The sequence below is a fragment of the Haliotis asinina genome, chromosome 3 (assembly GCF_037392515.1).
Source record: "Haliotis asinina isolate JCU_RB_2024 chromosome 3, JCU_Hal_asi_v2, whole genome shotgun sequence".
Taxonomy (NCBI): domain Eukaryota; kingdom Metazoa; phylum Mollusca; class Gastropoda; order Lepetellida; family Haliotidae; genus Haliotis; species Haliotis asinina.
In genome coordinates, this window is record NC_090282.1 from 64,909,280 (window position 1) to 64,919,081 (window position 9,802).

General features: G+C 35.9%; 1 protein-coding gene across 8 annotated transcripts in view; it reads right to left on the reverse strand.

Moving 5' to 3' along the window:
- LOC137278306 (kin of IRRE-like protein 2) overlaps nt 1-8,664 on the reverse strand; it is a 239,757-nt gene extending 231,093 nt beyond the window's left edge. For 2 of the 8 annotated variants that reach the window (XM_067810563.1, XM_067810562.1), the window contains exon 1: nt 8,242-8,439. The gene's annotated coding sequence lies outside the window, so the exon portion shown is untranslated. Of the gene's footprint in view, nt 1-8,241 lie in introns of all 8 variants that reach the window. The other 6 variants (XM_067810560.1, XM_067810565.1, XM_067810566.1 and 3 more) reach the window with 6 other exon arrangements.
- Nucleotides 8,665-9,802: the final 1,138 nt, after the last annotated feature.

Genomic DNA, 9,802 nt, shown 5'->3' on the forward strand with positions numbered 1-9,802 from the left:
AATAGACCTCGGACAGAATCCCATAGATACAGCGACATCACGGCGTAGTGATGCTAGCCTGTGAGTCAGGCAAGGTTCTGGAAATAGTGGCTATCAGAGGAGAGCAAGCAATAGCGTCATGCCACATTTATACTGATAATGATGACATCAATATAATGCAGTACAAGAGCAGTGCCTGACCAAATTGCAGACACACAACTTGGGAGAAACTTGGACTTTATAGTGCAGGCAATCAGAAAATTGGGATGGAACTATTTGGGGACAAAACAGTTTGAGAAGCCCTGTTTCTGATCCCAGGAATATGATTACATTGGGATGTTATAGCCTTGTGCAAGACTGTAAGATCTTAGAGGCATGACTGTACTGAGGCATTGCAGTCTTGTACAACTGTGTAAGGTTGTAAAGATAGAGAGGTACAATGTTGTAGGATATTACAGTCTCATACTACTCTGTAACGTATGTAGAGATATGAAGGTACAGTATATTTTGACATTAAAGTCTTGTTCTACTGTGTGAGGTTGTAGAGATAGGATGGTACTATATATTATGACGCTAAAGTCTTAAAATACTGTGTAAGGCTGCAGAGATAGGAAGGTACAATGTATAAGGACATTCAAGTCTTGCACTACAGTGTGAGGTTGTAGAAATAGGAAATGCAATGTATTAGGACATTACAGTCATATACTAGTTGTAGAGATAGGAGGGTACAATACATTAGGACATTAAAGTCTTGTACTACTGTGTTAGATTGTAGAGACAGGAAAGTACAGTGTATTGGGACATTAAAGTATTGTACTACTGTGATAGGACGATAGACATTACAATGGAAAATCCTGGGACACAGGACACATGATTAATAAATTTGTACCCAGCTACCTAGATAAATGTAAGTTTGGGTTAAGGTTCAAAGGTAGAATGAACCTGTCAGTTTAAAGTACAGTGCTACCTACATCTGCCATTTACCTACCTGTCACAGTTTCACATTTAACAAGGCATTCCAAAGAAGCTGAACCAATATAACATGCCAGTGCTAGGAGCCCAGGTGTAGGGGGGTCTTGACATGTTGAGTCAAGGGATAGAACACATGTATACAGTGGCAGGTAATGATGGGACTTTCAGTAACACATTCTTGTCACCTCTGTCATCAGTATTTCATAGCAATTCAGAAATAAATAATAGATTCAGAATCTGAACTGAGTCAGAATTGGAAATGGGCTTTTGCCTCTGTTGCTGATCTCCTATGACTATTGGAAGTGTTTTGTCTGATAATATTTAAATAATACAATACAATAACAATATATAATATTTGATTATGATTTATAAACAAATCTGTACAAAACAATCAAAATTATATGGTGGTCTTAGTTTCCAGCTAAAATTCCCTCCCTCCTAACTCTAAAAGTCTTTTAGCATTCATATTTAGATGACAATATGGATAACAAAAAAACCACCAGAAAACAGAAAACTGTTATCTTTAGCTATGCAACTGTATAGGATTCACTAGAGTGCTCTACATGCAGGATTCATGAAAGTGCTTTAGATGTGGGATTCGTTAAAATACTTTACATGTAAGATTCACTTGAATGCTTAAAATTTACATATGGGATTCATTAAAATACTTTACATTTAGGATTCATTTGAATGATTTTCAGGTGGGACTGGTTAAAGTGCTTTTATTTAGGATTCACTTGAATGCTTTACATGTGGGATTCATGAAAGAACAATGGAAACTGTCAAAACCGGCATCTGTCCAATCCAGCACTTTGTGAACACCGGCATGAAATCTCAATCCTGTTTGTGATTTGTACATCTATCATCAGCTCTACAATCTGGCACATTGTCTAAAGTAAATTATTTCTTCAGTCCTGAAGAGTGCCAGTTTAGACAGCTTTGACTGTACTTTACATTTAGAATTCACTAGAATGCTTTACATGTTGATTTAACTAGGGTGAGTTATAGCCAACAGACATTCCATAGAAATGAAGCTGACATGCAAAGTTGTCTATAACTAACATACTGTCCCAGCATCACAAAACCCACAAACACTTACATAAGGAGAGAGCAAAGTCATTGACGGTCATCCAGTAACTGACGGGTTCATCACGCCCTCTGTTGTTTCCTCAACAATGCTATGAAAAACAGCTGACGAGATGCTGACAAGCTTGGAAACAAGTGTTGTTTAATAAAACACTTTACTATTATTGTGTTTTCAATCTTGTTCAAAAAAGGCAATAAATGCTAAACAAGAAAAAAGCTGACAGTGACATGAGTCAAATTCAAACTTGTTTTGTTGTCTGGTCACCTTTCACTGCCATCATGCCATGGAAATAACACTTAAGTACAGAAATTATCCAAGGTCTTCCATCCAGGAGTACAAACTGAAAATTGAAATTCTCAAAAAAGGAACTTGGAAATATAACCCTGCAACCGCTGGTCCACGCATGGGATTACATCCAATCACACAACATGTACAAGTGTGACAGGAGACCGACAAAACTGTTTTGTTTTTTTCACGTACTTTGCTGTTCAGGTTTGTGCAATAGATTAAATTCATGAAGCACATTCACTGTATCAAATTGCATGTTCAAACTTAAAAAAGCATTACTAGACATGTGGGATGGGGGTTTGAAAGATTACTTGCCCCCTAGAAAGTACTGGAACACAATTTTGAACACTACCCCAAAAAATATCCTCAAATCAGATCCAATAAAGAATCCCCAGTGATAATGGCTAGATGATTAAAAACTTATCTAAAGATTATGATGAGATTATGATGAGATTATGATGATTAACATAACCCTGAAACACTATGAAGAATTCATTTCACGCAGCAAGACCAAGCATGTGTCAATGAAAAAACATGTAGCAGAATAGCGGCAAGTTCAACATACATCTGATGGATACACTGTATACTTAGTGTGTGGATTAGAACAGAAGTCTCACTTTCAAAATCAAGACCAGTTAGGAAACAAGTTGATTAGATGGCTATAGAATCCTACTTCTCCAAAGTTAACATATTATCATTTATGCTTTAAACTGCAAATCATACTTTTTTCAAACATAGATCAGCATAAATTGTACTCCATAAACAAGACTGACAAAAAACATATAGCACAAGACTGATGGTAAAGGCAGAATTACACCTTCTCTTTGCGGTTATGTCAGTAATTTTGGCAAGGAAAGTGTTTTAGTACTTTAAAAAGAAAATGATAACGGTATTTTGAGAATGAGTGAGTATTGTTTTGCACCACTTTTAGCAGCGTTCCAGCTATATCATTGGTGAGGAATGGGTGGGTGGGTGAGGGCAACCAGAAATAGGCTCACACATTGAACCCAAACAGGGAACTGAACAAGTGTCTTCATCATGACGAGTGAACACTTTAAACACCAGACTACCCCACTGCCCCTAGGTACTTTGAGAACAAAATGAAAATTTTGCAGAACAAATAAATAATTTGCAGTGGCCTTCATTATAGATCGAATCATCTTGTCACAGTTGTAACCAAGCCCAGTTGAAGCTCTGATGAGCACTCCACCTAAACTGAAATGACAACACTAAAACTGCACATGCACGAGTGAGGCTGATAATACAGGCAGTACATATTTATGGTTAATTTCAGGAAATTAAAAGTGTTTCAAATAAATCAGGGTTGTGATAATTTGAATTGGCAGAAGAAAAATCAATGAAACCTCAGGGTAATAGAATATTCTGTTTTGTTCTTGGATCGCTGTTAAGTCAGGGAGGTTTGTGTTTGCCCTCAGTATTTCATCACTGGAGTGTCTATTTTTTTTCACAGTAGTATCTGAATGTTCTATACTGTAAATGAGCATATTTATATATTTGGTGTGTAAAAAATGACGCTCAACTGCTAAAAAATATCTCTTAATGACATTATTGAGTTAACAGTAAGTTTCATACTTACTGTTAACAATGTTGAAAAAAAAGCAAAAATTACCAGTCCATATGTTTTTAAAAGAAAAAGGATCTTGAATAAATATACAAATTACCATCTCATACAAGTTAAAGAACAAGTACAACAGCAATGTTGTGTTGCAATACGCTGCCAGCCTTGACATTATATGTTCTTATAACAGAATTGGATGTTCTAATGAGCAGCATATATCAAACATATATGGAATGATATAACAACATACCATTTTGAGATTTGGTATATCTTAAATGCAAAAAATGGACAAGAATGGAAGATCAGTTTACAATACAGGGTGAAAAAAACAAGAATTTTTCTTGATATTTAAGTTTGAAACAGAAACATCAACCCTACCCAAGTCAACACTTTGCTGATATATATATATATATATGATGCTGCAAAGTAATCTGCTAATGATTTGTCCATTGCAGAGATAGGAGTTGTCTGTAAACATGTCTTAGGTGTGAAGCAAAGGAAGTCTGCCATCACATCATGCACGCAACCAGCGTTTCATTGCTACAGTAAAGAAATATGCCCAGTGATGACATTTACAATTGTTGCAACACCACATGTTTAAATCCTTTCCGTAAAATGCAGATTTACTGGATAAAACCATTACCATATTTACTTTATTTGAAGATATTTTTACTCAAACAAATCAATCTGAGCTGTGAAAATGACAAATCAATGATGAGAAAAATGCCTCCAATTCCATCAAGGTTGAGTTCAACATGTTGACTGGACAATTAACTTTTTGTGCGATTCATTTAGATTAAGATTAGAGATTCTAAGCTGAAAGTCAAAGTTGAAGGCATATCTTTTAAACCTTTCTGATTTAAAAACTAGTGTAATGAGTTTGTCTGGTGTAATCAGCGATGTGATATTTGACTTTAGCATCCGTGACTTTCTCCAAACAGGTAAATTCTGAAGAGGTTTGAGAAAAAGTAATTTTCCTCAATAATTGTGAATGAGTGCATTTAACCATATCCTACTACCATCTCCCAAACTAGTCACACATAGCATACACTCGTTATTTGCACTTGCTAAATGTCATGATATGCATGCTTACACATAAATAGCATTTAGTCGTGCTGTATGCACTTAAATAGCAACATTTCCAACCTCGTTTGAATGAATGTGCAGGAAGAAAGCAAGAGCTGTCCATTTGTGAATGGTCTCGCTGATTTACCTAAGGAAGATTCACAAAAGAATCTTAAGAATGTAAAGGAAGTAAATGGGGAAATTAGGTAGCTTTTCTACATACCATTTAACCATAATTACCAAGCTGGTTTGTAAGAAAATACAGAGTGCGAGTAAAAGTTGCCTGTTGTATATTCAGTTTATATGATTTTACTCACAAAGAGTCACAAAATATGTTAGGAATGCATACAAAGTAAACATGGAAATTGAATACTTGTTCAATATACAGTAAAATGTCATACCTCAAGATCTGCATGCTTGTGCACTTAAATGTAATACTTCAAGCTCTGGGTACTTGATTCATATTCAGCTAAATGTAACATTTCAAATTGTTTGTACCCATTTCAGATTCAGTAAAATGTAATACTTCAAGCTCTGGGTACTTGATTCATGTTCAGCAAAATGTGTATGTTTCAAATTGTTGGTACCTGCTTCAGATTCAGTAAAATGTAATACTTCAAGCTCTGGGTACCTAATTTATGTTCAGTAGAATGTAATACTTCATAATGTGGTTACCTGTTTCATATTCAGCCAAATGTAACATTTCAAGTTGTTGGTACCAGTTTCATATTCAGTAAAATGTAATGCTTCAAGCACTGGGGACCAATTTCATGTTCAGTTAACCATAACTCTTCAAACTCTGGTATCTGTTTCATACTCAGTAAATTCAAGTACTTCAAATGTACTTGTTTCATATTCAGTAAGATGTGAAACTTCAAATTGTGTGTTCTTGTTTCACATTCAGTAACCTAATGCTTCAAGCTCTGAGTACCTATTTCATATTCAGTAAGATGTGAAACTTCAAATTGTGTATACTTGTTTCACATTCAGTAACCTAATGCTTCAAGCTCTGAGTACCTATTTCATATTTAGTAAGATGTGAAACTTCAAATTGTGTGAACCTGTTTCATATTCAGTAAAATGGAATGCTTCAAACTCTGAGAATTTGTTTCATGTAGACTTAAATGTAATACTCAGTTGTGTTATTATACAGACACACCAAAAGAACTCCCATGATCAGATATTTATACTTGTACTTAAGAAAGATTCAAAAATCAAATCCTAAGTGATCAAGTAAAGCAATTGTGAAACGTTGACAAGAGAGGAAAGATAAACATCAAATGCAAGGCTGTATACTTTTCTAAACAGGACAAAGTCATGATTTTCCTTCTTGCTGGTCCTTAACTTCTTATGAAGTGGTATGTATGTTGAAAGTTGATAATAATCTGTCATTTGGTTCAGTTTGAAAGTTCAACCAGACAACAGCTTCTTACAAACAGAATCACTGATGGAACAGAACTAACACATATGTCCATTTAGCAAACTTAAAAAATATGTTCATTTCATTTTTCCATGTAAGGCAGAAAAACATTCAACAGTTGTTATTCCTATTAACAAATTAGCACTTCATTTTTTAGCTGAAACATTTGCTTATCTTTCATCCTTTTTTAACTCTCTAAAGATCTTTGATAACCTTTATAAGGCCTTCATAAAAATCTACTTTAAGATTAGTCAGATGCCATTTATGTCCTTACATCTTAGTTTTTTCCTTGATATTTATCTCTATAACATGGTATGCATAGCCACATCAGCAGTGTAATTTCATTTTATGAAACATAATCTTACATCATCTTAATCCTTCACAAAATCTACAAGTAAGTGGTAACATTTTCAGTAAAATGTAGCAAACATAATCATACATGTTTGCATATAATCAGGCCTTACTGTTTCTACAGAATTACCCACCTTCCATTTGAACTTAAATGATCAGTCAAAATGGATGCTCAGGGGCTTCCAATTCTCCTACTGCTTTACAATCAGCATAAATATCTTTACTTTCATTTGCTCTTTAAATCTTCACAGTCATTATGTATATTATTCATCTGTCTCTATATGCTGCTAAAGCCGAAGTTACTCGGTTAATATACTTTTTAGATACTATAGATAATTTGTCTTAGATCAGAATAGCTACTGTCATAAAAAATTGGTGTTCTTTAACATACTTCAGTAGCATATCTACATGCCGTAATAGGAATGTGTATCAATATTAGACAGGTTATTAAGTTTTCACAAGACACTCCTTTTCCAAATGCCAATGACCTGTAAATATTTTTGATATGAGACTGTAATACATATGATAATACTGCAGTTTCATTTAAAATATATGCCTTTAACACTAGAACAATGGCTCAATTAAGGTGTAAAATATCAATTCGTCTAGACATCAGATTAGGACAATCAGATAACAGCTTGTCTGTTTATAATAATCTTCATGGTTTCAACATAATACTCCTTGCTTTTGAACCTCAGTGATCAGACAAAATGGAGGGTAAGAGACTCGCATAATAGACCATTTATGTACCTTCAAACCATGAAACACTTATTCATGCATTCAAACAGGTGAATACAGTAGTGACTCTTCCAAGCATACCATGTGTACAGCTAGTACAGATTTGTACAATACATACTATGTTGTAAGCATAATTCAATGCTGTAAAGATGAACAAATATAAAAGATATTTCCTCCAGTTTCAGCACATTCCTATGTGTTAATTAATTCAGTTTATGAATGTAAGAATGATAAATTACTCCTCACTATCAATAAATGTCATTAAATAAAAGAATTATACATCAAAGTGAAAAGTAAAAGTATTCAACATTAGAAGTGGAATTAAAACCATGCAAACATCATGTGACAATTGTCACAACAACAGAAATCAAGCATTTCCTTATAATAATAATAAATTTCGTTGTATTAAAGTTTGAAACTTCTCCAAACTGGTTAATGTTAATGTCCTGTGAGTGTACGTTTCCTTGCCAAGGAGTGTAGACACAATAAAGACACTTCCAACGCATAATGGCTATCTACATATCAAGATCCCAAACTTAGATATCCAACATTTTTTATAGCCTATGTAATAATATTTTGGGTGTTCAGGAGAAGCTTCAGGCTGAGCAACCGATAAGCCAAGGTGTGTGTTTTGAGTCCAGTGACCCAGGAACCCTGTGTGTAACAAAAAGACTTATAGTAGATATGACAGCCAATATAAATAGTTAGGGCTGTTAATGCTGTGTAAAGCGTTCACAGTTTGGCTGGTCACACGTGACTTACCTTCTTCAATGGGAAAAAGGCTATCCTCTCATGAACGAAACACAGCAGTATACACCAAGTAGAGATAAATCCATTGAAGCACAGGATATCCCAAACACGTTATACAATATTACACCAATTTACATTGTAATATCCAGTTGTCCTCCTCTCTCTTACCTCACTTTTTGGCAACAGCAGTGGGAGAGTTAAACAATGACTTGATGGTACTCCACACAGATAACGACTCCTGTACTCCAGCGATCACTGGAACGCGTGTATGAACCGTACCTGTTCCGCAACATAGTATGGCTGTGACGGGACTCCTATATCCAATCAGATGTGATCCTCACCGCGGCTGATTACTTGCATGCCGTTGTTGTTCATTCATTCAACGTGCTAGACCAGCATGCGACCGGTGTCTGTGTGGAGAGAGCGTGTGTGTGTAAGTTGAGCGGCTCCCGGAGAGCCCTTTAATTCACACTGACTGACTGACAGGCTGTACAGTCAGTAGGATAGCAGCACACTGGGCTGGGGTACTGAAGCAGTGATCAGAAGCACAAATCAACTGCCTCATTATAAGATGCTTCACTCACACTGGGAAACGGTCACCTCATGAGGCGATGGTGGTGTCAGGGGTGAAGTGAGGATACTGAGAAAAGGAGAGATTTGATTTGGATAGCAAGGAGGACAGGGATCTTGAGGTTGGCACTTGTGTGGACGAAGGGGAGGGGAGGATGTGACATGGAGATAGTCACTGAGTAGTGATGCTATAATCCTGTAGAGATGGAGGACACAGTGGCATCTTACTTTGGGTATTGGGGTGGAGATAAATGGGCATGATATACTGTTATCTAAATAGGGGTGGGTTTAGTAGAATTAGATGTGTGCAAGGTCGAAGGCAGGGCAGGGACTCTTCATTTCACTCATTGGAATGAGCGATATGGAAGTTTAATATGTTATAACATTACACAGATATGATTATAAAATACTGTTACTCATATGGTGTGGGTAAGGTGAATTAGAGGGGAACAACTTAGAAGACAGGAGACTTTTTTGTCACTCACTGGAGTGGGTGATGTGGAAATTTTAATATTTCATTATGTTTTACAGATATGGGTATGGCATACAGTTATTTACATGAGGTGGGCCAGGAGAATAAGAGGGGGCAGTGTTGAGAGCAGGACAGGGCAGGGCTCTATAGTTCACCTATTTCAGTGGGTGAAATGGAATTTTTAGAAAGTCATTATGTTATATAGATAGTGATGTCTGTACATAATATGTCATTTAGATAGCGAGGGGGTACGGGAATGAGAAGAGGACAGGGTTGAGGGCTGGCAGGGTCTGTCTATTTTCCTAACTGGAGCATGTGATATAGAAATTTGGGTATGTTATAATGTCATAAAAAGAGTACAGGTGATTGGATATGATATAATGTTATTTAAATAAGGGGTAGGAGAATGACACTGAGAACAGGGCAGGGCATCACAGAGTATGTCTATCTGTCTAACTAGAGAAGATGAAATAGAAATCTGGGTATGTAATAATGGTATAAAAAGTGTTGGGGTGACTGGATGTGATATAA